Source organism: Chinchilla lanigera, unplaced genomic scaffold (genome assembly GCF_000276665.1).
Source record: "Chinchilla lanigera isolate Chin_1 unplaced genomic scaffold, ChiLan1.0 scaffold00060, whole genome shotgun sequence".
Taxonomy (NCBI): domain Eukaryota; kingdom Metazoa; phylum Chordata; class Mammalia; order Rodentia; family Chinchillidae; genus Chinchilla; species Chinchilla lanigera.
Genome location: NW_004955461.1, coordinates 4,723,335 through 4,751,319, shown reverse-complemented (window position 1 = coordinate 4,751,319; position 27,985 = coordinate 4,723,335). Strand labels below are relative to the sequence as shown.

At 44.8% G+C, this 27,985-nt stretch overlaps 1 protein-coding gene across 4 annotated transcripts in view; it reads left to right on the top strand.

Annotated features, from left to right (window-relative positions):
* Fam49b (family with sequence similarity 49, member B) overlaps positions 1 to 27,985 on the top strand; it is a 152,400-nt gene that overhangs the window by 35,404 nt on the left and 89,011 nt on the right. For all 4 annotated transcript variants that reach the window (XM_005397991.2, XM_005397993.2, XM_013521326.1 and 1 more), the window contains exon 2: positions 4,570 to 4,622. The gene's annotated coding sequence lies outside the window, so the exon portion shown is untranslated. The remainder of the gene's footprint in view (positions 1 to 4,569; positions 4,623 to 27,985) is intronic.

The following is a 27,985-nucleotide window of genomic DNA, read 5'->3' as shown; positions in this document are numbered from 1 at the left end:
CAGTTGGGATGAGAGACTTTATAACTAATTGAAGGGTAATGCTTTCGGGTAACCCTAGGAAGAGTAACTGTTGGTGGCTCCCCTTGAATGGGAAAAGTTACCTGTGCAATTAATTTTTAATACTCCATGAAATACTAAAAAAGAATTGGTTTGTTTAAAAGCCTGTTTTCTCATTTGTTAACCATTGTCCTTTTCAGTTTGTACATTATTGCCATCAGTCCTAATATAGTATGAAATAAGTTTCAGCCTAATTTAGAAAAATGATCATGAATTCTGAATTCAAGTCATTTTGAATACTCCATTATAAATAGCTAATATTTATTGCATATTTACTATATATTAGCCTCTGTTGTGGAGGAAAGTTTTATTAAATCAAATGATGAAGGGCTGTTGGAAATATTATGGAGCTCTTGTAACTGAGCAGGATTATGCATATACGTTTATAATTTTATTAGCAGGATAGCATGTATCATGGTAAAGAAGAAACAAGAAGTAATAAACAAGGCAATACAATTACAAGATGAATTCACGGAGGGAAAGGAGTAATTATTTGAATTGTATTTTCTTGTTTAATTAACATTTATTGTCTTCTGGGTAACAGGCACTGTTGGGTACTTTTACATCTGCTATTTTATTTAATTACAAAGAGTTCTTCACTTCCAGATAAGATTTCCCAGGGGCTTCCTTTGACTAATGAGTTATCCTAGCCTGGTGCTTCTGGTCCTGCTATACAGGAGATTCACCTGGGGAGTTCTGGAGACATCTGGTGCTGGGGTTTCTTCCTTCAAGAGTCTCTTTACCTGTGCAGAGTTGGCACCCAGCAGGAATATTTCAAAATGTGGTGAAGCTGGAGCTGTCATTTCACTTGCAGAAGAAAGACTGACCTAAACTTGTCAGCAATGAGCAACTCTAGCAAACTTTGGTGGTACAGAGAGCATGCTAAGCTAGGTGGAATACATGCCACACCTATATTCCTTTGTCTGCATCCTATTATTGGGATGTGGGAAGTGTCAGAATAATTATGGAATGAAGCAGGCTAGAAAGCATTGCCCCGAAGGTCTCAGGCCCTGAATTTTCAGGTGCACTTAATTTGTAGCCTGGGTTTTGCTCTGTGGTGTTCATTGGAAACAACATGCCAGTGACTTACATAATAAAAGGTTTTTTGTTGTTGTGCTCTTTTAAGAAAACAGGACCCTATATAAGGAACTTATATACTAAAGATAATTCCTTTTCATGAAATGCAGTACATACATATGCGCAGAATACAGATTTGTGACTAAAACAGCTTACGACACAGAATTATAAGGATTCTGGATAGGAATGTCTTCTTAAATGTCATCTGTGATGTTACAGTAAAGTTGCCTCAGGGCTAAGATTAAAAGAAATAACAAGAAAAAAACTAAGTGACTTCGAAAAGCTCTATTTTTAAAAAAAATTATTATAGCCTTAGAGTAGTGATGGCAAATCCTTTAGAGCTTTCAGCGATAGTAGCCTGCTGTGGCATGAGTGCTGTACATTTGCCACCACTGCTTTAGGTCATGTAATAGAGACTTTAAGAATGATTTAGGGCTGGGGATGTGACTCAGTGGTAGAGCTCTTGCCTTGCATGCCCAAGGCCCTGGGTTCAATCCCCAGCACCACATACATTGAAAAAACTCCAAAAATAATGATAAATAAATGAATTTTTTAAAAAAGGAATGATTTATAGTCTAAAATATATCTAGTCCCTTAAAAAATTGCTGATCATCTTCATGAATAGGTTTGCTCTGATGGGAATTTTTAGTCCTGCCTAGAAAACCCTAGGAGTTGGGAAAGTGTGGTATAGTTGGTGGTGGGGTAAGGGAAGCTTCCCCCGGACTTGCACACGTTAAAAGTTTTCTCCTAAAAGTAAGCAATACTTCCAGTAGAGGTGACTTGATGGCCTTCTGTTTGAACAGTACCGCGCTCCTTTTAGAAACAGCAGGGCACTTGTGCTAGAGACCTCAGGCAGGTCACATGTTCTCTTGGGCCTGAGGATCTTTACTGGTGTAAAAGGGAACTGGATGGGAAAGAGCTGTCAGTTTTCAGAGCTTGGATTTCAGTCTCAGGGGAGTGCAGGGAGAGGGGCCCGTTGAGTGGAGTCTGCTGGGTCTGCTCAGCAAGGGCTGCAGGACACATGGACTCTGGGGAAGTGCTCAAGTGCTCCGCACACAGTTTTGGGGGTGTGTTATGCATCAGGCATAGTTCCCATGCTGGGGACCCTGGAATGACTGAAGCAGGGCGTCAGCCTTGAGGTAGCTCAGCACAGAAAATTGTAGCATTTTCTCAGCTGGATCTGGGGCTGAGTGGGAGGAGAGGGAGTGGGCAAGAAGGCTGATGGTGTTAGGAGCCCTGAGTGTTTTTACAGAGCCGATGACAGGTAGAGGATAGCACACTCCTTGAGTCACTGCTCATTCACTCCAGAGAGAGAAAAGAGGAGGAGGCCGGGCCCCGTGGGATGCTTGGTGTGTGCTGTGTGTTCGAACCAGACTATGGGCCTTTACCATGCCTGCGAAAGGGCCTTCGGGAAAGATCGGCCGTGGGGTCCCAGAAGAGCATAGCGTCTGCTCTGAGCAATGAGGTGGCTTGGGGGACCTCCTATTCCAGGCAGGTTGCCCTGGCAAGCCCACCCGTTCATGTCTGCCGCTTGTGCTTGACCAGGTGAGCCAGAGTCTAACCTGCAGGCCTTTGCTTGTGCTTCTGTGGTGGAGGCAGCTGGGGTTCAGAGGGTGGCTGATTTGCCCGAAGCCAGGCAGCCCGGAGGCCAGGCTGCAGAGGAGACAGCTGGTCTCTGGGGCTGCAGTCCACGTTCTCTCTGTGCAGATCATGGAAATGAAAGAAGTCGCCCTTGTGTTGAGGCTCCCACCATGCTCCTGCCAGGGCCACACTATGTCCTGGGTTTGTCTCCAAGCTCTTCTGAGTGTTCTTAAAAACAGAGCAAACCAGGTTTTCTGAGAGTGAATTTGTGTGCTTTTTCTGACTTCTAGGGCTTTGCCTAAAGAATTTCCCAAGTGAACAAATGGTTCCATTTTTGGTTTTGTAAATTTGGTTAAAGACTCAGACAGGAGCAAAACCCATCGTTACTGTAACAGGAAGACATAGCAAGAGGAGGCAGGAGAGCTGTGAGCACGAGTCTGGGCGTGTGTGTGTGATGTACATGTGTGGGGCGTGTGCATGTTCCTAGCGTGGATTATGTGGGGTGTATGTGTGCGCTGTGGCAGTGTACATGTGTGTGTGTATGTACACATAAGCGTGCACACACGTGACATAGATTGTGAGCGTGCTGAGGTGGTCCTTCAGGTGAATCCTCTCTGGCCTCAGAGCTGTCCTGTATTGTTTGAAGGGGAACATTAAGGTACACTCATGGGGGCTGGGGATTTAGCTCAGCGGCAAAAGCGCCTGCCTGGCAAGCGCAAGGTGGTGGGTTGGTTTCCCCCTACCCGAAAAAAAAAAAAAAAAAAAAAAAAAAAAAGGTACACTCATGGGAAAACAAGAACAACAACAGGAAGGAAACCTGTGTTGGCAACAGAGGTGCTGGCAAGCACAGCAGAAGTGGTAGGAATTATCAGCAGGTAACCGTCTTCCAGGCAGTGAGACCTGGCCTCAGCCCTTTTGTGAATAAAATAGGGGGTGGTTACGTGGCTTCCGATAGTGTCAGCCCCTAATGAAAAGCAAAGCAGAAACACTAAGGCAGTTAAAGATTTAATCAAAGTAAAGGCCAGAAAAAAAAGGCATTCTGTTTCACTTCCATCCAATATTAAGGGTGTCTAGACACTGTGGTCTGTGCTCCAATTTTCATGCTAAAATGCTGGTGAATGCATTAAATGGGACGTTGTCTAACTGTGGTTTTCTGAGAACTCTCTTTGATTCATAAGCTTTTGTTTCTGTAAGAGATTTTTGAGGGTGACAAGGCTACTGTAATGTACATGTTTGCTTTCCTTTCTATGCAAAGTAGAAACCTAAAACGAGAAGTGATTCAGGGCCAGAAAAGCTGTACTCAAAAGTTCCAACTCAAGTGAAGCTGAGCGTTTTGCTGGGAACAAGACTTGGTGTTGTTCAGTGTCCTTTAGATTAGAATTTGGAGACTCCCAGGATAGACTGACCCTGTCCACTGCCTCTGGGACAGCACAGTCCAGCCCACCTGTCCTTGTTAGGCCTTCAGTTCAGGTCTCTGCTCTTCCCTTCTTTGAATCGATATTCTTTATCTGTAATAAACTATTACTTTTTATTTTTTTTTTTTTTTTTGGTTTTTCTCCGGTACCGGGAACCGAACTCACGACCTTGCGCTTGCCAGGCAGGCGCTTTGCCGCTGAGCTAAATCCCCAGCCCCTTAAACTATTACTATTTTGAGTACCTAGTGAGAAAAGTGTTGGTGAAACAATCCCGTAAAATGTCTTGGTCTCTGAAGATGTGACTTGGAGTTGTTATTCCCAGACCGAGCCTCTGGTACGGGAAAACAAATACCAGCAGTGAGGATTTACAGGTGTGTGTGTGGTGTGTGCGCCTAGGACCGCTGTAACTTACTCACTCCTTGCCGTAATTCTCTTACAGGAGAAGTAACTGAGACCTGGAGCTTGAATAACCGGTTCAAGGTTACCGAGTTGGTAAGTAACAAAGCTGGGGTGGGACCTTGGCCCTCTGGCTCCAGGGCCTGTGCTCTTCACCGCTTCCCTCCAAGGAGAGAGTGGAGTGGATGGTGACGCCCAGGGCACATGCAGGTTTTATTCAGTAGAAGTCAGACCTCTGCTTCTGTTGAAGTCAGAATACATATGCATTCTTTCATGTGTCTGTGAAGGTCTGTTAAGAACCTGTGAAGTTATCAGGTCAGGTGATTAATTTTAGTTACCATAATTTTGGAGGAAAAGCAACACCTCCAGCCTTCCTATCATCAGTAACAGTAATGCTAACTGATCTTCACTGAGTGCTACGGGCAGACCCTGTGCTTAGTGTCAATGCCTGAATGAAACCTCACAGCATGGCTACGAAGTTCAGGTTAAAGGAGGGGAACTACCTTGCCCAGGGTCACCTTTGTTGGGGGTGGAGTCAGTACTCACAACCAGGCAGTATGCCTCAAAAGCCAGTGATCTCGTCATCCTAAGGGCCCCTCCTGGGAAACCATCCACTCTCTGAGCCTGGGTACCCTCTGCCCCAGCATGTATTATCTTCTGCCGAGTCTTTTCCTAGGCCTCCTGGCTTCCTCAGCGCCCTCTGTTTGGCTGGAGGCTCTGGCCAGCCTTCACCATTGGACAGAGCCCCTTGGCAGAGTGCCTTGTGGCAGTCTCTGCTCAGGCACGCTTGTGACTTGTATTTTAATGGAGCTATACATACTGTAAAATGCATGACTCTTAATCATACAGCTTGATGAATTTTTAATGTGTTACACCCACCTCACCACCCCTACATCAGGATATTCATTACTCATGTCATCCCAGGATATTTTCTCTTGCCCCTTTGTAGTTAGTTTGCCAGAGCGATAACCACAGTTCTGATTTTTATCATCATAGATTCGTGCTCCTGACTTGTCCACATCCAAACACACTTGTTCAACACAAACAAAATAGAGATAAAACTGATTCTTTAGACCGTGTGGGTGACCCTTACCTTGCGCTCAGCGGGCGGGTGAGTCTAAGTAGGAAGCACGGATCTGCGGTTTCCTCTGTGAGTCTTTGTTCCATGGCCTTTTAGATTACAAGCATCTTGTGCCATCAAGTGTTCCTTGTATTTATAGAATTTAATTATCACACAACATGGCCCTGAAATCCAAGCCAGCTAATTCATATGGTGCTCAGTCCAAGGAACTTACTCCGGCACGAACAGAAAAACTGGCTGCGTTGGATTTTAGATGGCTTGCCAGTCTCCAGTGCGCATCTTTATTGTGAGATTTTTTCACCTGGGAATTTGGACTCTTCAATTTTCCTATTATGCTAACTTTTGATACCAACCCTTGAGTGAGTGTCAGTGTTAGTGCAGACAGAACTCAAGCCTGGATAAGTGGTGTTATTGGCTTTGGTAACCTGGATACTTCTGGTGATAAGATGGACTAAGCTGATTTGTGTGATTACTTCCTGATATGAACTCGAATTGGTGGAAATATAAGAATTATATCTAAGGGAGCTCATCAAAACAGGGAAACCCACCAGTGTTAAAAGTGAAGCGGAAGAAAAAAAAAAAGTGAAGCAAGAGTGCAGGGCGTGGTGGCATGTGCCTGTAATCCCAGCACTTAGGCGGCTGAGACAGAAAGATTGTTTTGAGTTTGACACCAGCCTGGGCTACAAAGTGAGTTCAAGTCCAGCCGGAACTGCACAGCAAGACCCTGTCTCAAAAACAAACAAAAAAAGTGAAGAGAGAAGTATGAGCCCAGTGGTGGCATGTGTGCCAAAGCTTCATGGAACCCACCTACAGGCCCGAGTCTAGAGGCTGAGGTTTTAATGCCACCTAGGCCGAGAAGTGAGGCCTGGGGTTAAGGAAGGGTTGAGTGCTCTGGAGCTTCAGGCCCTTGACTCCATGAAAGGGGGCTGGAAAAGCTCCACTGCATGGAGTTTACCTTGAGTCAACAAAGGGCAACAACAAGAAATTTAAAACCTGGTACTGTACCACATGTGGTTGTGCTAGGTTTATATTTATATTGATGTTTATGTTTATATATATATATATTTTTTTTTTCCAAAGTCAAAGTTTAATAGGTACACTATAAGAGCCGCGAGCAAGACGTACAGGTGATCTGTGCCTAGAATATGTATTTTTATGGCCTTTGAGATATAAGCCCCTTTAAACTGAGCAGTTAACATACTGGCCTAGTGCCCTGGCCCCCCCTCCCCACCGCCACAACACAAGCTCACTCCATAGGGGTATTTTAATAATAAGTGCTTAATGGGACTCCCACAGAAAGAACTTTTTTTTGGTACTGGGAATCAAACTCAGGACCTTACACTTGCCAAGCAGGCGCTGTGCTGCTGAGCTATATCCCTGGCCCAAGAACTACTTTTCTAAAGATGAGCTCACAAACACTCTGAGCTACTCAGAAAACAAAACACTCTAGTTTCAAGTAATAGTATCTTCTAAAAGAGGTTAGAAATGGTATACTTAAAATGATTAAGAGCTAAGAATATCAAAGTGGTAAAAATGAAAAAAAAAAGGATTAAGAATATTTGAATAGCAAAAATTGGAATGAAAACGTCATTACAATTTCAATTTGACAAAAGAATTAAGTGAAAGATTAGAGATAGCTAAAGAGAGAGTTAATGGGAAGACAGTAATAACAGCTAACATTTGTCAAGGATATAGCCTCCAAGACTGTTGTGTGTACTTTGCTTGTATTAACTCATGTAATCCTCAGTCAAAATCATGACAAGGCATTATTTATCATCTGTGTGTGGTAGACGAGGAAATCAAGGCAGTTCATTCCACTTGCCCAAGGTCATGTTGCCGAATGTAAGTTGCAGAGCTGGCATTTTGCCTTAAGCTGTCCAATGGAGTGTAGAGTCTTTGTTGAATTACTACACTATCAGAAATCAGCAAGAATAAGCACTAGGCGGTAGAGATGGACACATAATGTTCACATCTACGGAGAAGTATTTTTTTTTTTTTTTTTTGGTTTTTCTCCGGTACCGGGAACCAAACTCACGACCTTGCGCTTGCCAGGCAGGCGCTTTTTTGCCGCTGAGCTAAATCCCCAGCCCCGAGAGGCCGTATTAGAATGCACAAGGATTGGATTGCCTCCAGTCCTTAGGTTCCAACAATTTGTGACCTGGTCAGCATCAAGAGCAGAATATTCAGGGAAGGGTGGCAAGTCCCCAGATTCCATGCAGGTATGCACTGATGTGCTGGTAAATATGTCCAGTTGTATTTTAGTCACTTTCTAGTTGCTCGGATAAAATACCCCACACCTGCAACTTAAAGGAGGAAAAGTTTATTTCAGCTCATGTGTTCAGTGTATAGCAGTGGTGGTGAATTTGTGGCATGTGTGCCGTAGCGGGCTGCGTGTATCACTGAAAGCTCTGAAAGGGTCATCATCTCTGCTGCATAGTCTGCCAGCGCCAAGGCAGGACCGCATGGCAGAGGGCATAGTGCAGGGAAAGCCCCTCCTGCCGTGGCAGCTGGGGAGCAGAGAGTGAAGGGCAAAGCCGGGGGCAGGGGAACAACACAGCCTTCCAGGTCTTGTCCCCACGGACCTGGCTTTTCCACTGGGTCCCATGTCCTAAGCTCCCATGGGAGCTCAGCTGTAGGGACCTCACGTCTTGGTCCCTTTCCTCCTTGCTGAGACCCAGTGCTCAACACTGACAACTTGAAGAGAGGTTCATTTTGGAGGGGAGTTTGTAGAGGTTTCAGTCAGTAGTGCGCTGGCTCCAGAGCAGGATAGCGTGGTGGAGAAAGCGGCTCACCTGGTGGTGGACAGGAAGTGGAGAGAACCGAGCTGGGAAGGGAGGTAGACCCTTCCAAGTCAGGCACAGACCCCACCTCCTGAGAGCAAACACACTGTAAGCCCCCACTATGCGGTCACTTCCTGAAAGCCCGCCCATGGGCGTGTAGATGTAAATCATAACAAGCAGTCTCTCAGGAAAGGAAAAAGCCCTGAACTTTCGCATTTGCCACTCTGCTGTCGATGCTTCCATAGTAATTTTTTTCAGGCTACCAGTGTGTTGTCACTAAACTGGAGTTGGGAAGAGATGAGCACAGCCAGGCCTCGGGAGCCGTGTGTGCTGGCTGTGGCTTGGCCCTTGCTTCTATTTTAAGCTGTCACCCCTGGGCTATATATCCAGGGGTGGAATTTTCAGGAAGTAGTAATGAGTGATTCATGGGGGCAGGAAGAAACAGTGGGATAAGAGTGGTGCTCTGCCCTCCTTTCTTCCTTTATATTTAAAAACAAAACAACGTACAGTCACCTTTTGTGAATGTGGGCAGACAAACTGGCATAGCCCTTACACTATTGGTGAGAGTGAAAATTAGCACAGCCTCTTTGAAGAGCAATTTCTGCCTACCAGCACTTCTAAGTACACAGGCCTTCTGATCCTGCAATTCTGCTTCAAGGACTTTATTTATAAATCCCATCTTTATTATATAACTACATGTCAGGCTTCATATTATATGCTTGTAATCCCAGTACTTGGGGGGCTGAGGCAGGAGGATCGCTTCGAGTTTGAGGCCAGCCTGGACTACAAAGTAAGTTCAGGCCAGCTTGAATTACATAGCAAAGTCCCACTCTAAAAAAAAGACAAAATATTTTATAGCTGCGTATATGTAGGTTCGTGTTAACATTTATTCAGTGTGGCGTTGTTTATAATAGTGAGACCTTAGAAGCAATTTAAGTATATATCAATAGGGAATTGATTGGCTATATAGTGTATCCTTAGAGTTTTGTGCTACTGTTCAAGTAGTAGGTCACAGCCAGGCATGGTGGTGCATACCTATAATCCCAGTAATTGGGAGGCTGAGGCAGGAGGATTGTGGTGAATTCAAGGCCAGCCTGAGCTACATAGGGAGTTTGAGGCCAGCCTGAACTATATACCAAGACCCTGTCTCAGAAAACCAATAAAACAAAGCAAAACAAAAAACAGAACTAGGTCACCTGACAGAGGGAAGGGGATGAAAAAGGAATTAAGGTGTGTTATATACATGTACCAGTTCCCCATGAGAAATGCATCATATACTGCAAACACGTACTGATAAAAACGAAGCAGTGGGTCGTGTGTGTTAAGAAGGAGTAGTTTCTAGGCTATATGCTTGAACTAATAAAAAGCTTGAGCAGACAAGTATATGGTATGCTGTCACACACAGAAACAAGAGGTGAGGTGTGAGCACTGACACCACATGTGTACACACACAGGTCCTCCATTATGCCTAGACTCTTACCGGAAGGATACTCAGGAAGATAAAAAGCTGCTGTTTGGGAGAATGCTTGTTCCTCTTGAGAAAAGCCTAAGGGATTGTGGGGCTGGGGTGGATGGAAGATACCTCATTGTATGTTGCTTTACATTTAAGAATAACTTTTAGACATGTAGTAGTTGTATTAGAAATAAATTAGTTAAAAAGCCTGCTCAGTTGCCTTTGGCATGAAAGTGCTCCCTTATTTAGGAGAGGTGAGCAGGTCTTCCTGGTGGAGTTGCAAGCCCCCAACACAAACCAGCATGTGCTGAACCCATGCCAAAGCCAGGCGCTTCCCTGTGTGGTCCAACCTAGTCCCTGTGTGTTTTCTCCAGACCCGGAGCTGCCCAGGAAATAGGTGATAAGTGCAAGTCCCACCTGCAAGGACAGGGAGGAACGGAGTCACTGTGCCAGGAGAGGACGGGGAGTTTGTCCGCTGTCCTAGACACAGATGAAGCAGCTGCTTCTGAGCACGCCGAGGTGTATCCCAAAGGTCTCTCGAGCATCCTCCTGCTGCCACTTCTCCCTGGCACTTTCCTCAGGAGCATATGGAAGTTGTAGTTGTTCCAACTGTAAGATTCTTTGCTCTGGAAAGTTTAGGCTGTGCTTTTGGACGAAATGAATCCTGAGTATGTTAAAGAACAGCAAAGGCGAGGAGAGTTTGTCATGTGGTGTCCTTCTTTCCTGGCTTAGTTTATTCCCCCAGCTCCCACATCCAGGCATGTCAGACGTCTCAGAGACACTAGCTTCTGTTCTTGGAAAAGAGAGACTTTTGTTTTTTTCAATGGTTTTTAAAATTTTAGAATTTATTTTATTTTATTTTTTAGCAAAGTAGATGTTCCCAGGGGAGCTTTTATGGTTGTTACTGTTGTTTTCTGTAGTAGGTCCCATTCTAATCAATCATGAAGTGTTTTATAGAACCAGAGGGATACCCTCTTCCCTCTTCCTTGTTATTGTTCAGAAATAAATTCAGGGAGTGAGTTATTTGTCTTAAAAGGGCTGTCTTTATGATGATGTTGGGATTAGATCAACAGTGACCCAAGTGAACATGAAGGACAATTTCAGCTTACAGAATCAACATCACAAAAACCAGCCTGCGTATAACTTTTTTTTTTGGTACTGGGAGTCGAACTCAGGACCTCGCACTTGGCCAGGTAGGCACTGTGGCGTGAGCTATATCCCCGGCCCAGCCTGAGTATAATTTAAGACATCATCTATAACATTCAGATGAAGTTCTTGCAAGTGAGGCTTGTCTGACCTTGGCAGTCGCTTGAGATGGTATTTTGTGGATACTCAGAGAGCGCTGTTAAGCCTTTTAAGTATCCTTGCCCACTCTGTAATATGAGATATAGTGGTTTTAGTTTACTGGAACATGAATGTGAATCAACAGTGTTATCCGACTCTCCTAAATAGTAATTCTGTCCTGAGTAGAGACGGAAAGGCTTAAATGCTACGGCTGCGGGAGACCTTCTGTGACTCCCCTTCCTGTGTTCAGGTTGCACTGTGTAGAATTTAATTAAAGCAATTATCTTATTGCCTTTGCATAACTGCAGCTGTTTGTGGCTATCACCACATCGTACTGTGATCCCTGGGAAAGTCACAGGGATCATCTTGCTGCTTCTGTGTGTATCTGGTATGCAGCCCATGTCACAGCAGCACTTCAGATTTTATTAGGATTCTTCCCACTTTCAAACAAAACCCAACTGGCTTTTGTAGAAAGGGGGTTGGTTGGATTCTTTAATCGAAAAGTCTAGGAATGGAATTTAAGACATAGAGAATCCACTGCTGAATCAGTGTTGCCAAGTTGTACACAATTTTTCACCATTGCTAAGTACTGCCTACATGTCCTTTTTGGATTGTGGTACTAGCAGGAGGTTAAAAAAAGGCCACTTTCCTAATAGTTCAACAAGTCTTAGAATAGAATCTCACTGTCTATGATTGGTCTTTTGTGGGTAACACACACACCTCTGAGCCAATCCCTGGGTCCCGTGGGTGCAGTCTTCTGATTGGCCATCTCAGATCAAATGCCCATCCCCTGAAGGAGCTGGAGGGGGAGTCTGCACCTTCTGGGCCCAGAACACTGAGAATGAGTGAAGGCTGTCATTCCCCTAGGAACTCCAGGAACCATTTGTGAATGATGGGTAGGAGAAAGCAGAGGGTATCCAGTATAGTAGGTTTTTAATCATTGTTTACTCAGTGAATGAATTAACAGATGAATGAGCAAGCGAGAGTGCGCTGCTGACTCTGTGAGCTGGTTACACAATCCTTGGAGTGGGGTTTTAACAGATGGAGCCTTTGCAGAAAGGGAGGATGAAAGAGAGCCCTGGAATCAAGTCATTAAATTAGCTGAAATATTTAACAAGAAATAGGAGACAGAAGAGACATGTGATAGCTGTTTCCAAATGTCTGAAGGGCATCCACAGGGAAGGAACGTTCACTGGGTCCTGCTTAAGTCCTAGGTGCTGACTTAGACACTTGAATTGACATCACACCTCACTTTTATTTTTATTAGACAACCAATTTATTTTGAGTATAGGAAATCCAAAAATGCACAAAAAAGGAAAATGAAGTCCTTTTCTCTTTTTTGTCTTTTTGAGACAGGGTCTCGCTCTGCAGTTCAGGCTGGCTTTGAGTTCATTTTGTAGCCCTGGCTGGTCTCGAACTCGCAACAATTCTCCTGCCTCAGCCTCCTGAGTGCTGGGATTGCAGGTGTGTGCTACCACACCCGGGTTGAAGTCCTCTTAATAATTTTACTTCTAGGCTTTATTGTTGATAATATTTTGGTTTGTAGCCTTTCAATTTTTTCTCTATTTACCGTTGCATTTTAAAATGTTCTCATTTAATCTTTTTTTTTGTTTTCTGGTACCGGGAATTGAACTCATGACCTTGTGCATCCCAGGCAGCTGCTGTGCTGCTGAGCTAAACCTCCAGCCCCCTTTTTATTTAATTTTGACCAGTGTGTTTGCCAGAGAAAGAAAATATGGCTCAGAGAATTTAATAGCATGAGTCCCCACACCTCTGTCAGGGCGCAGCCAGGACAGCCAATGAGCAGGGCAACCTGGCTTTGTGTAGGTGCTTGAGGTGGGTTGTTACCCCTGAAGGGTGGATGTGAAGGGATGAGAGTTTCAGTGTGTGCCTTCTTGTTCTCACCCTCCCATTCATAGCTCTGGGGGTGATTGAGGATGTTACACTTTCAGTCTTAAAAGTTCTCAAAAAGCTCACACACTGAAGGTTTGGTCCTCAGCTGGTTTTGCTGTTGGAGGTGGTGAAAGCTTTAGCAAGTATGGTCTGGTTGCAGGATGCAGATCATTGGAAACATATCCTTAAAGGGTACATTCTGACTCTAACTCCTCTCTCTCCCGCTGCCTGGCTGCCGTGAGCAAGAAGCTCTGTTTGCTGGTGCTCTCTACCATGATGTGCTGACTTACAGCAGACCCAAAGTCACAGGGCCATGTGACCATGGACTGAAACCTCTGAAACTGTGAGCCAGAGTAAACCCTTCCTCTTTATACATTTCTTATGCCAGGTATTTTTGTCATAATAATGAAAAGCCACTCAACCAGGACAGTGGGGTATGTCCTGCCACTGCCTACATATGATGACCCTGTTTTCTGATCCCTGGAGCAGAAGCCATGATATGAAGCCGGGTTAACTGAGCACACAGAGGAAATACATATTTCTTCAATGTAGTCTCCTGTGGTGTCTTGACACGGCTCTTATAGCCTAGGGAGATAGGTATCATTATCCCTATTTTGCAGGAGAAGAAACTAAGGCTTCATTGAAGCTTCAGTTTGAACCCAGTCTAATATGATGGCCCCAACCCTTAGGAGCCTGCTTATCATGTTTGTTTGATCCAGACCTGTTTCAGGAGTGAGGGTCTTAAAGCTTCTGAAACTCCAGATGATTTAGTATATTTCATCCCATTAATTAATTTATTTTTATATTTTGTAGTATTAGATATAAAACTCAGAGCCTTCTATCGAGCTAACCTCCCTTAATCTTTTCAGATTCATGAGGCTGTGCACCAGGATGTATCAGGTAGGATGCATTGAGTTGCAAGTAACAGAATTCTGCATTAAAATGGAATAAATAATAAAAGTAGTTAAGTGATTGACATAAGCAGAGTGGAGAGGAAGCATAGGTTTCGGCCTACTTAGTCAGGGCCTCACCTTCATTTCTTTGTGATTCTCCATGATTCTGTGCTTCTGTTTTGACTTGGCTTACAGTTTCACTTCCTCTGTAGTAGCAATGGAAGAAAGAACCACCATCTTTCCCCACACCATTGGACACTTTCTGAGCTTACCTCTGATTGGATCATCTCAGGACATGCATCTATTTCTGAACTAATCATGGTGGCAGGAGAAATGGGATAGCACTGATTGGCTTGGACCAGTGGTGGCCAACCTATGGCATGGGTGCTGCAGTTGGCTATTTGTTACCATTGAAAGCTTTAAAAGGCTCGCCATCACTAGTTTAGACTATTCAGGACCTCCCCATTTTGGAGATAAGGTCTGCAAAGCTGAAGGAGGCTCCTTAATGGAGGAGGAGTGGAGCAGATGTTGACAAAGGGTCAATGACAATCTCCTGTGCGGCCACCTAATAAATGGACATGTGAGTGCTAGGCACTTCACATATATTTTTGCAGTTCCTATCATAAGTAGATACTTTCTCCGTCTTACAGGAGATGAAACAAGTTTAGAGAGGTGAGGTTGCTGCTGGCAGTCACACCATGAGGAAGCCAGGGAGATGCATTGATGGTTCTGGATCCCACGTTCTTTTTCCTCTTTTTGTGAGGGTGGTAGAGAAAATAGATTGTTAGCAGAGACCTTAACAAGGTTTGTCTAATGACTTCTTCAGTAATCAAGGTTTTGGGAGTAGTTGCTACTTTTTGTTTCAGGCTTTTATTAAGGGAATCCTGCTTGCTTTTTTTCATTAACCAACTCTAGATAGGAGGAAATCTCCTCTGGTAGGTTCAGGTAAGCAACCTGATAATGGAATGAGCTTCTGAGAAAAGCAGAACCATTGCGAGCTACAGTGCTTCTGATGAGATGGTTGCATCAGATGCTTTTACAGAAATGGGTTCTCTCTCTTTTTGACTTTTTTGCCTGAGGCTGCCGATGGCTTTTAAAGTAATATTATGTATTACTATTATGTAATGTTTTACACCACTTCTTTCCCTTGGGCCCAAGTATATTTGTGACTTTAAAAAATACAGAATGTCTTTTTTTTTTTTTTTGCAAGGAGTTTACATAAAGCTAGTGTGATTCCCAAATTAACCCACCAGAAAGAGGGCAGACAAACTGGTGTATTTGGTTTTCTCCAGACTGCAGCAACATAATATCCCACAGGGCAGAAAGACAATTTCCTGAAAAGCCTTTGTGTGCTGGTGGCAGAATGTGTTCATTATGTTGCATGTGCACCCGGCATGTGTGAGCTGCCCTTCGCTGCCAGGTGACAGGGCACGTAGTTGTTCTCTTGTCTCCTCACTTCCCTTACTTCTGCTCGAGCAAGTACAGCTTCAGTCTAGGAGAAATTAAACGAAGATGGGGAAATGCAGCTGATGGCTGGTAACTAGTTGACAAGAGGTTTTGAACTGGATGTGCCTTTCCAGTTCTTGTGTCACTTTTCCATCTTTTCTCCACTTGCTATTGATGATAATTAATGTACTTATCCAAATTTCTGTTAAGTTGTCTAGCATGTTTTGGGTCTTGGATAGAAGTTGAGCAAAGCGTGGTCTTCCTTACCGGTAGCCTTTAAGCCCTCCTCTAACCAGATTCCTCCGTCTGTCCACATCAGTATAGCTTTGGGCTTCTGATTTATTCTGGCCTTGGTAAACTTGTTCAGTAAGACCTAGAAAAGGTACAGAGCACAGTAGAAGTAAATAGGAAATAAGAGCTGAGTGTGGTGACACATGCCTGTAATCCAAGAATACTGAGAGGTGCAGGCAGGAGGATTAGAAGTTTGAGCTCTGCTTGGGCAACTTAGTGAAACCTTGTCTCAAAATAAAGAAAAAGAAAAGGGCTGGGGAGGTAGTTTAGTGGGAAGGACCTGGGTTCAATCCCCAGTCCTGCCAATAAATAAATAAATACAAAATGAGAAAGGGCAGGTTTTTGTTCCTAAACTAAAACCTCAGTATTCACTGTTGGTACTTTTTGATAAATAAGTGGGTTTTGGGTTGCAGTTTAGTCACTTGGTCTCTAACAGGTTTGCCATCGCTGGACTAGACAAACAGGTTACTGAGCTCATTGTGATCCTCTGGGGTAACCACTGTAATTATCATTTGGGATGAGACCTAGGAACTCTCTGTTACCACAGCAGAACCTAGCTCACCTGACTGATGTCACTACTATTATAGAAGGAAGAAGATTCAGGGAACCTGGAAGAGGGTATCATGCGTGTGTGCATATGTATGTGTTACTATGTATGTGTATATGTGAATCCTGACTCCTCTATGACTGTTATTTCCAAACTTGGCTGCAGATTAAAATCATTGGGTAGGGCTGGGGATATAGCTCAGTGGCATAACGCCTGCCTGGCAAGTGCAAAGCCCTGAGTGTGATTCCTGGCACCAAAATAGAAAAAAATTAAAATAGAATCATTGGGCGATCTTTTAAAATTCTAAAGCCCAAGACCATGCATTAGATGAATTAATTCACAATTCTGGGGGTAGGAGGGACACAAGCATTAGGTTTTTTTGTTTTTTTACCTTTTGGGTGATTCCAGTTACAGACAAGTTCAAGAGCCACTTACATATGATAATTATGGCAGTACCATTTTCATTATTTGAAGAGGAGGGGGAATAACAGTGATGACAATGGTAGCACCTGCATTATTGTTTTCTAGCTTCTACTTCTCTGCCTAGCAGCACTCTGAGTGTTTACAGACATTCTCACTGCTAGTCCTCCCCAGAGCAGTTCTGTAGGTGGATTGAGAAGGCGAAGCAGGGGGGTCATACGTTTCAAACTGGTGTCAGCACAGAGTTGGCTGACTCTGACTGTCAGGTAAAAGACCAGTAATATGAGGTTGCTGAGCTTATCTTGGTGAGCCCAGAGGGACCACAGTGATCACCCTTAGGCTGAGATTTAGGGCTCCTTTGTTACCACATCATAACCTATCCCATCCTGACAGATACAACCATCCTTTTAATAACCACAGCGGATTCAGGAATCAATTTCAAAAGCACATTTTACAAAGTTATAAATTGAGGGAGACTTTATTTTGACTTGTGGCTTGGAAAGAGCGAAGAGTGCAATAAACCAGGCTATTAATCTCAGGTTGTCTGATTCATCCATCAAAACCACTTTCTATGGGTCTCAGGTTAAATAAATTAATAAAACATCACCTTGTGTTTTTTGTAGCACTTTTTCTTAGTGGAGTGCATGATGCTATGCAAACCTTGTACCATTGCTAGTGTATTTGACACCTTCTGGAAGGATTGTGAGACAAAACAGGGCTGTAGGTGACTATAAGGTGAAAAGAACTAAGTTACGTTGAAATGCTTATCCAGCGTCCACAGAGGTTTCTGACCGGAGTCTTGCTGTGTGGGTAGGAGTTCAGCAGAGAAGTATTGGAGTGCTGGGGAAGGTGTTCCTCACAGGGGAATCACCTTGGCAAAGGCATACTAGCAGGACGTAGTTTGTATAGAGCCTCTTAGTTACTGCCAAGAAAGGGACGATTCCCTACTGCTGTGGAAGACTAGGGAATCCCATTAGGCCTGCATTTCCACCTGTCATGGAGCGCACATATCTCCTAACATTTTTCCAATGAGGGAAGAGATTTGGGGAGTAATGAAGAGTTAAATAAGTATCATAATTTAATCGCCCTCCTTGTACCCTAAAGTCACACCAGACATCATACCAAATGTTGCACATTGCTTATCAGAGATATTATACAGGACTCTGTCAATGTCCCAGTTACCCGGACTGCCTTTTGGTTTTTTAAAATCTAAAATATTGCTATTAGTATATGTTTTCAGCCCATATTGATTACATTCATTGTGGGGAGTTGGTACATGGATATAATACTTCTGCTTTTCTTCCCTTCCCTCCCCGCTCCGTCATCTGTTGGTCCCCTTCCCATTTGCAAACGATCTATCTGCCTGTTTCCTATTATCTATCTTTAATTTGCAGACTGACGGTTGAAAATGAACTCAGCAGTTCTCTGACACCGTAGGTGTGAACCCGTGACCTTTTACTCTGCCTCCCCCTAGTCCAGGCCCCAGGGGATCCATTGTGCTTTTGTGAACCCTCTGGGCTCCTGGACAAATTCCTTAACCTCCTGTGCCTTCGAGTTGTGTAAGTGTAAAATTTGTCGAAGGTGACTTTGAGGGCTCCTACCGCCTCTGAAATTTGGTAATTCATTCAGAGATTCTGATGTAGCCGCTTGTAATTCAGAGTCACTAATGACACAGAAATGTTAAATACGTTTTATCCAAGTCCATGGTGGCTGAGACAAGTCTGGAACTTGGGCAAGGTAACATTCTCGTCTTTGCCTGTGTGCGTGACAAGTGGGGTGGGCACGCGTGCTCATTAAACCCGAGTTCTGACAAACTAGTTAAACTTAACTTGGACCGCCCTGGTTCTGAGTTTGTTTTATTAACCTTATATAATACTTTCCTTTATAGCTTCAAACAGTGACTATGAGGACCTAAACTCTTTCACACTTAAGCTCATATCAGACTTAGCCCCATTGCGCTGTCTGAAGCTCTGTATTTGAACTCCTAGGTCACATAGCTGGCAACTTAGTCACTTTTGAGTCGTGTTCAACTCCCACCTTCCTGCACTGCTTACCTGATTTCCTGATTCTAGGATGGTAGCCACATTGAGATTCAGAGTAGGATTAGAACCCTAGGATTGGGCTAAGCAGACAGAGGGGCTGATGCCATTGGCTTGTCTGACTGCATGTGTCCATGCCTCTGTCAGGCACAGTGCTTGGCTCAGTACTCACTATGGGGATACAATGGTGACAGAACAGCGTGGCTTTTGCCTTCGCAGAGCTCATGTTGTTAAGGAACCATGGAAAGAGCCACGAGTGCAGTGCTAATGTGTCACGTAAACAAGACACCCAAGGTGCTGAGAGCTCTCGCAGCTGGGGGCCGACCTGGTTTGCTCCAAGTGGCCAGTGGCTGGACGTGATGAAGAGCCCAGGCAGGCGGATGGAGCTGGAGGCGTTGAGAGCGATGTGTGACCGAGTGCAGAGTAGGGCCGGAGGAGTGGTAGACATGAGCCTGCAACAGGGCTCTGGACTTCTTTCCCCACCCCCTCTCCCTTGACCCCTCCAAGCTGGAGGGAACTGTTCTTGCCTCTTAGCTTTATAGGCCAATTCATTGACACTGTTTATTTGGCAGTTGTGTTGCTTTGTATTGGAGAAAAGTAGTATGCCTTCATCTCCTGGAAGGGAAGGCGGTTCCCTACATTCTGGATATCCTGACTGAGTATGTGACACAGGAGGGAATAGTTGACCAGTTGGCTAATGAAAGTGTCTGTGACAGGTTGGATTGCCTTAGTATGCGCGACTCATCTTTCTTGCATCTGCAGCAGATCAAAAAGTGGCTCAGGACTCAGGAGAACTGTAGTGTGTAACAGCTCCAAGTGCCCCTTTGTGCTCAAATTCAGCAGAGTTTCTGCTGATGGAGGCAGTTAAGAGGGGACATTCTATCCACCTGAGAATAGTTTTATAGATATTCGCTTGTAATGGAAAGTTGAAGGTAAGTCAACCTGCTTTATCGGCATCACGTTACCCAGTTTCTTTCTGTCCCTGTGATTCTATTAATAGAGAAATCCCAGCTATGTGTCTTCTCTCTGCTCCGGCCCCCTGCCGTTCCTTATGTTCCCTGGTAGTTCTCTCCACCTCCCTTGGCCTCTTCTGCTTTTTTTGTCTTTTATTTTTTTCCTGTCTAAAATCATCCCTTTTCAATTGATATCCATTTGAACAATAAAACTGCTCAAACCATGAACAGAAAATAAAAAAGAATATTATGTCATCTCTCCGCTGACCCCAGTTTTCCATGGGAGTGTGTGTGATTAGTGTTCTGTTGTATAGTTTTGTATTCTCATCTTTAACTTAATATTCACATTTTTTTCAATCAGTAGATGTTAACTCAGCTCCTGCTATGTGCCCGGCGTTGATTCAAGGGCTGGGAATGCATCAGAGAACAGACCAGATACAAATCCCTGCTATCCTATGAAGTTCACAGAGACAGTAAATATGATAAAAGCCATGTAGGGAGATGATAACTTACAGAAAAAAACAATAGGGCTGAAGAAGAATGGGGATATTCAGTTATAAAAGTTGACATTCTCACATGTTTCTGTCTTCCTGAACTTGTTAGCTGTATATTATCCTTGAGGCTGTGGATGATAGTTTATTTAGAACCTTAGGACTGTCTAAGTTTAAATCCGGAGACAGCCTGAGTGACTGAGAACAGACGCTTTATTTCTGAGGTGAGGAAACACATCAAGAGGAAAGAAATGAGAAAATCTTTCACTGTTGAGTAGAAAGCAAAGACTTTTATATTTTAGTTAAAGTGGTCTTTTAAAACCCCCACTACTGGGGATTGAACCCATGGACACTCTACCCCTGAGCTACATCCCTCATCCTTTTTACTTTTTATTTTGAGATAGAGTCTTGCTAAGTTGCCCAGGCTGACCTTGAACTTGTGATCTTCCTGCCTCAGCCTTCCAGAGTGCTGGGATTACAGGCATGTGTCACCATGCCAACTGTTTTAAAAAATTCTAATGAAAGTTCTTTTAGAACCCTACTAAACTGTTTCCCTGCTGTGAGAAATTCAGTTTGCTTCTGGTTTTTGTTATAAATAATGCTGTAGTGAGAAGCTTTACTCAGATGCCATCTTAATGAAAGCAGGTTTATTTATAATAAAAAGTAATAGCGAAAGCGAGTATTTATTGAGCACTTACATTTGCCCAAGTAGCGTGCTAAGTGATTTCTGTGAAACAGTTTCCTTCTGACAGTGAGGATGGTCACTGGCCTCTCTTTCCAGATGAGAAAATCCAGGGATTTACACCCAGGCCTGACAGAGCTCAGTCTGATTCTCAGCCTCTGGGATCCACAGCATTCCAAGCTTGAATATTAAAATAGCAGATGTCAGAACCCATCATGATCACTAACACATTCACTCAAAAGTTTACCAAACATTTGAGCTTTGCCGAATTTTTTCATATTAAATTTAATTATATGTAATTGCAGTTTTTTGAAATGGCCTAAGACAGTTTGAATATTGGCAGTTTCATCTGTTTCTATTACTTTAGTCCATCCTAGTAACAACATGGCGACGGTTCTTGGTGACTGGTGCGGCAGAGGTGAGCAGTGTGGTACTGCAGGTGGTGTTTGGACAGGGGGTTTAGCTGATGCTGAATGAAAGGAAGGAAAGGGGAGACAGGCAAGGATGGTGAGAGCGCTGTGGGAGAGCAGCACCCGCTGAGGCTGTGGGTGGCCTCCTGCTTCTGCCTCCTAGTAGCTTTGCGTCCTTTGTCAAGATACCGGCAGCATCTAAGCAGTTGGTCAGGACTGTTGGTGGTAACAGTTACCTCTGTCATATTTCCAACCAAATCTTTTTCTCTTCTTTTTTCCCCCTGATCATGATGTTTCTGTAAAGTACATAAAAATACCTTTTATTTTATTTTTTTGTCTTTTTGAGAAAGGGTTTAGCCGTGCAGTTCAGTCTGGCCTTGAACTCACTTGGGAGTCCAGGCTGGCCTTGAAGTTGCAGTGATCCTCCTGCCTCAGCCTCTCAAGTGCGAGGATTACAGGTGTGTGCCACCACGCTTGGCTAAAAATACCTTTAAAAGTTGCACTGATAAACTGATGACCCTAAATGTGACTAGGGATTCCTTTACACTTAAAGCTTTCATCTGACTGCTGGTATGCTGAATGAGGAGGAGAGAGACCAGAGATTAGCTCAGTTTGGGTTATGGGGTCACAACAGGGAGAAGCTCAGAAAGGAATGCTCCCCCATGCTCCTTTCCATTGCTCCCATCCCATCCCTGCTTAGAGGGCATCTGTCTCCTTCAGGTGACTGCCCCCCCCCTCCTCTGCCTGTGTCCTTGCTGGTGGAGGGGAGGTGGCTGTCAGAGCTGAAAATGCCAAGTGGGCAGTCCTTTGTGCTGCTGAACCTCACGCTGGGCTGAAAGAGCTGTTTGTGGAAAAGGGCAGCACATCCTGAGCCTGCTCTCTTGTATTTTTCTGCAGCCAGCAAGTCTGCCGCGGAGCACTGAGCTTTAGCCTGCAAAGTGCTTGCAACATAAGTAGCCCCCGGGCCAGCCCATCCCCACTGGGAAAAATCTCACCTTGGGAAAGGGCGTGGGAGGGAACAGTGAAGGTGTGTGCAGTCTTTTCCTTTTTTTTCCCAATTCAAATCTTGGCAAGAAAACACACTTGCCATCCTGTCTCCTGTATCAGCAGCAGATTCCCAGTTTGAACTCAGAGACATCGTCCTCAATTCGTCACACTTCAGCTTTGCCTGCTGCGAACAGTTTTGCTTCTCTGGTTGAAGGGGGCTGTAATAGCGCTAGGTGGTGAACGGGTGGTAGGGGTACAGTTCTGCGGAAATACAGTGCCAGAGCAATACAAACACAGGGAAGCTTGTCGGGGGGGGGAACTCTGTAATAAAACATTGTACCTTTGTTGACATCGAAGGAACGTGCCCTTTAGCTTAACTGTAACTCCCTTCCTTAAATACTTCATGGTATGAATCCTCAGCGAAGTATTACATAGCCTTTAACAGTGATGTAGCTAAAATCCTATATTAAGGAAAGGTGACTAAGATACCCTGTGGAACACAGATAGGGAAGCCATTTTTATGAAAATATATGTTCTCTTTATGTAGATACATAAAAGAACATTTGGAAGGGTATCCACATGGTGGGTGGTTGGGTCATACGTATTTATGTTTTCTTTTTGCTCATATATATTTTCAAATTTCCACATGTATTACTCATATCAGGGAAAAAATACAGAGGCCTAGGGGACCTCATTCACTGCTTACACCCTTCTTTCAGTTATTTAGCATCTTCATGAGGGTCTCCTAGGGTCAGGGCACTGTGGCAGAGATGCAGCCATCACGACAGCCCTGGTCTCTGCCTTCATGGAGCAGATATTTTTAAGCTATGAAAATTAAAATATATTACAGTTTGGGGAGGAAAGTAAGAAAACCAGTGACACGCTAGGATCTGGGTAAAAGGGAGAGGCGGGTTTGTCTTCAGGAAGGAGGACGGGGAGGACCTCTTTGAACTGAAAGCTGAGAAACAGCCACAATCAAAGACTAGAAGGTTGAGGTCCTAAGAAGGGTCAGGTAATGGGAGCCTCTAGGGTCCTTTTCCTTCTGGCAGGTCACTCGAAAGGCTGGGGAAATGAGACTTACGGCTTGCCCCTTGTGAAAAAATACTCCATTTGGAAATGTGAGTGACGCTCACAGATAGACCATTTAATCAAGTGTGTGTGTGTCCATAAGGGCAACTTTAGAACTCCTGGGGGATTGGTTAATGTTTTTCGAAATAACAGGAAGCTATTAGGTTTCATTTGTTGACTTCATTCTCTGTAATTTCTTTTTTTCAGAGACAGGGTCTTGCTGTTAGTTCAGGCTGGTCTTGAATTCACTATGTAGCCCAGGCTGGCCTCAGATTTGCAGCAATCCTCCTGCTTCAGCCTCCCGAGTGCTGGGATTACAGGTGTGCACCACCACACCCAACTCTTTGCTCCTTTTGAACACCAGCCAAGATGTCTCTTGTCTTTCAGTGTAGAATGAAGTTCTAGCCTGACCCAAGGGATCCTAGCCCACCTTCTGCATTTATTCAGTATTCACTGGATCCTCAGTCAAAAGGGAACAGTGCAGCCTCAGCCACTAGCCTAGAAACCCTGGCTGTGACAGTAATATTTGGAAGGTGCCTCTTTCCTCGAGGGTTCCCTACTCATTTATCTGGGGAAAAGGAAGGGAGAAGCAGTTGGTAAGACTTGAACACTAGATCTAAATGTGGGACTGGATGCAGAGGCAACAAAAACACTTCTTTAGTACTTGTACTTACTGAATGGCACAAGACAATTGCCTAAATTTCTCCCTGGAGAACAGCAGCTTAACTGGCCTCAGGCCACATTTTTCCAACACCCTTTGCCTAAAGGCTTTTTCCTGACTCAGCTAATCCCCTGCAAAATGCCCAGCACTGAGTGAGTCTAGGGGAGCCCAGGCTTGTATCAGATGGACCTTTGCAAATGAAGAAAACAGCTATTTCAACATGATGAAATATTGTTATTAAAATGATAAATGCAACTGTGTAGAAATACAAAAAGGTGTTGGGAAATAGTTTCACAAATGCGAAGATGCCAGTTAAAGCTGTGTGCATTTACACTGATAAAAGCCAGAGAAAAGGGATGAAAACTATAGTGGTGTTATGATCACCATCCAGTTATCTGCTAAGCCAGGCATCTCCGGGTCATTTCCTATACTTCTTATTTCTCTTCCCTCAGATTAAACCAGTCACAAAATCCTGTAAATTCTGTATTAGTATCTTAACTCTCATGCTTATTTTTCAGACCCACTATCAGTTCCCTATCCTACACTATAATGTCTCTCTGATTGACTTTTTTCTTAGTCATTTTTAAGACAGGGTTTCACTATGCAGATCAGGCTGGCCTTGAACTCCGTTTGTCCTGCCTCAGCCTCCCAAGTGATGGGATTACAGGCGTTTGCCATCTCGCCCTTGATTTTTTTTTGCAGTGCTGGGGATTAAACCCAGGGCCTGTGCCTGCCAGGCAGGTACACACATAGTCATAGGCTATCATCCCTCACCCAGACCCTTCTGCAGCCTGTTAGCTAGTCTGCTGCCCTCCTTTCTTTCTCCCCTACAGTCCATGTGGGATACTGTGGTCTAAGTCAGTTTGAGAGAAAAATACCTGATTTTGTCTCTCCCTTGATGAGAAGATTCTTTTTGCTTGTTATTGCCTTCAGCAGTCAATTTTGAATGCCTTTGCATGGCAAATACTATCCTTTACAGTTTAATCACTTGTCTTATCCCTAACGTGTCACCAGCTTTTCCTGTCTGCCCTTGTACCTTTTCCTCTCGTCTTTCCTCCCTCTCAAGGCCAAGTGCAAAGGCCCCAACCTTCATACTTGTACCAGGCAGAGCTGGTTCCCTCTGACTTCTAAATTATAGCAAATCAGGATGTTTTGTAAAGAACCCCTCCTCTTAGTAAACTCTTCTCCCCACATACCTTCCATCCCAGACCCTTAACATGATGCCTAGGCCATACTGGAGGTGCAAAAAGGGCATGCTGATTGGATGAACTGAACAAAACAGTTCCTTCTCTATAAGGTTTTAAAATGTAAGACCTAAGAAATTCAAAGAAAATAGCACTTATGGAAAGCAACAGGCTCTTTTGAAATGGAAGAAAGTAGCCAGAGGAAAAAGTATAAATGGAGAAAAAACGGTGGAGTTCACACACTGGGTTCAAATCCTGGATCTGTCACATCCTGAGCCTTGAACGCCTCATTTATAAAGTGGACATGGAAATGTACCATGTGGGATAGCGGTGGAGAGCAAAGGAGGAAGTGCAAGTCAAGGCCCAGTGCAGTGCCTGGCACATCGTAAGGACTCTAGAGATGCTGGCCAGTCACAGTGATCGCATTATCCCCGAGAAGCAGTGCTCTTGGGTAAATGTCTTTTGGGTGTGCTTCTGCTTATTTCTGCAATATGAAACTTTTAACGTTTTGATCTCAGTGGAAATGTGATTACACTCATGCAGAGTGATGAAGAAAGGACTGCAGAAGAATAAATTCAGCACTTCTTATACAGTCTTTCAGGAGCCACCTTCCCCAGTTGGGGTAATAGAATAGAGCTTACTTATGTGTTCTCATGCAAGCCTAGAAAAGGCTTCCGGCTGACCAGGAGATACGTGTCTCTGGGAAGATACTCTGCTGTCTGCGCGGACTTATCCCCTTTTACTGTTACCACCCATCAATGGACTGTTTTTCTTTGCTGGACTGTAAGCTCCTCAGGCTGGTGTCTTATCAGTCTTGCTTCCCCAGAGACAAAACTAGGACCAATGGATGAAAATGATTGGGTACCCGATTTGTCCTCAGTGTAAAAGAAGAGGTTCCTTATAGGCAGAGGAGGCTGACACAGTAATGAGCTCCCTGTAGTTGGAGATATTCAAGCTAAAGTGGATGTTGAGGTGTTGAGAATACTGTAGGAGAAATTCCTGTTTTGGGAGGGAGGTTGAGTTAGAGGTTGCTGAGAGCCGGTATTTCAGGACTGGGCAGATGTATAAACTTCTCCTCTGGTTCCAAGTGACCACAGTGACTGTGGTGGACCAGTGGGAGCCAGTGTGTCAGACAAGTGGAGCAACTTCTTGGATTTTGAGGGCAGTTCCATCAGCATCTGATTTGCAAAACCAACTCTCAGTGCAATCAAAATTGATAAAAATTATAATAGGGCTGGGGATATAGCTCAGTGGCACAAGCACCTCCCTGGCAAGTGCAAGGTCCGGAGTTCGATTCCCAGTAACCCCCCAAAAATTGTAATAGATGCAGGGTGGACTCTTCCAAGTCCTCCTGAAACAATTAGGGTAAAAGTCTGAGGCCTTGGGCTCCTACTCTTAATGGGTGCCTTGCAAAAGCCTAGTCTTTCCATGACTCTCTTAACATGTTTCTATGTAATGTGTACCATATTGCATCCTATTTGGTCTTCTGTAACTCAAGGGGAAAACAGGCTACATAAGTAAAAGCTGTCCTTCTGCACTGGGGGAAGGAGTACTTTACCCATATAGTAAGGCAATTATTTGTAGGATGGTACCTCTTTGACTAGGGTGGGAGTTCATGAATAGGGCTTTATAACTAAGACCGCTTTGTCCATAAATCAGAAGTCATGTGCAAATTGGTGTTCAAATATGCATTTTCCTGGAAAGGAAAGTCCCATACTTTTCTGGGATTTTCAGTTGTGCCCTTGGCCCCCAAAGGTTCAGACCCTTTTATCTCCTTCTTGGTCATCTGCTCAGCAAACTAAAAATACACCAGGGAGATATAAAAGTTAATTTTCTATACTTCGTTAATAAAATCTGGAAATCTTATAACAGGATTGGGATGAGCTAGTTAGGTGACATGTTCTGTTTTTATACATAAAGAGGAGCATTTATGTTCCAGGAGCTACAGGAGAATTAGGGAGGTAATTCAGTGGCTGCACCCTAGGCCACATGCAAATTCTGGACCCACTGGACGTTTCAGCGAAGTCGACCCCAGGACAAGGGTCTGATTTATCTGGAATTGCGGCGCGTAGCACGCCACGATCTCAAGAGGCGCCTGATTTCTGTTCTGAGGCTGATCAGCTAACACCTCCCAAGGGCGTCTCCGCGATAGCATCGCAGCGATAGCGGTGCATCTCTCTGCTCTGGGGAACCTGCCAAGCGCCTGCGCCCGCGGGAGGAAGTGCGAGTGAGGCCCAGTACCTGGCCCGAGGGAGAAAACCTTGCCAAAACCGGGTTGTGCCCCAGGCGTGGGGTGCTGGAATGTGGCGGCTTCGCAGGGTTCAACACCGAGCCTGGACTGCACATCCGGAGTTCTGCTTCTTGCCTTTCCGAGCCCGCCAACCTGAGGCAGTCTACCGCCGCTTCCGAGCCTCAGTCTCCCTTGTGTATAATAAGACCCCCAAACTCAGCCAGAAGCAATGGCTGAGCGGAGGTGCTGTCCCTTTAAGGAGGGCGCGGGGGTGGGGGGCTGCGGAGGGGTTGGCCGCGCCCCTTCGCTCTGTCCTCTTGCACTGCGTCGGAGCGACCACCTGTCTCCGGCCTCGCTCCGCCCCTTTCTGGAGGGGCGGTGGAGGAGAAGTAGGGCTGCTGGTTTACCTTGGGGGCAGGCGCGCGGCGCATGCGCACGGCCGGACAGGTCCTCGGCGCCCTCACTTCCTGGCATTTCCCCTTCCCCCTCCTCGCTGTTACCCTGTACATCCGGGTCACTTGCCCTCCACACTCGGAGCCGCTGCTGCCGCTGCCGCTGCTGCCGCCACCGCCGCCGCCACCTGGGTCGCCGCGGCTCCGCCACAGGGGCAGGTGCGGAGGGGCTCCCGGTCCGGCCGCTGCCGTTTCCCCGCTCCGGGGCCGGGGC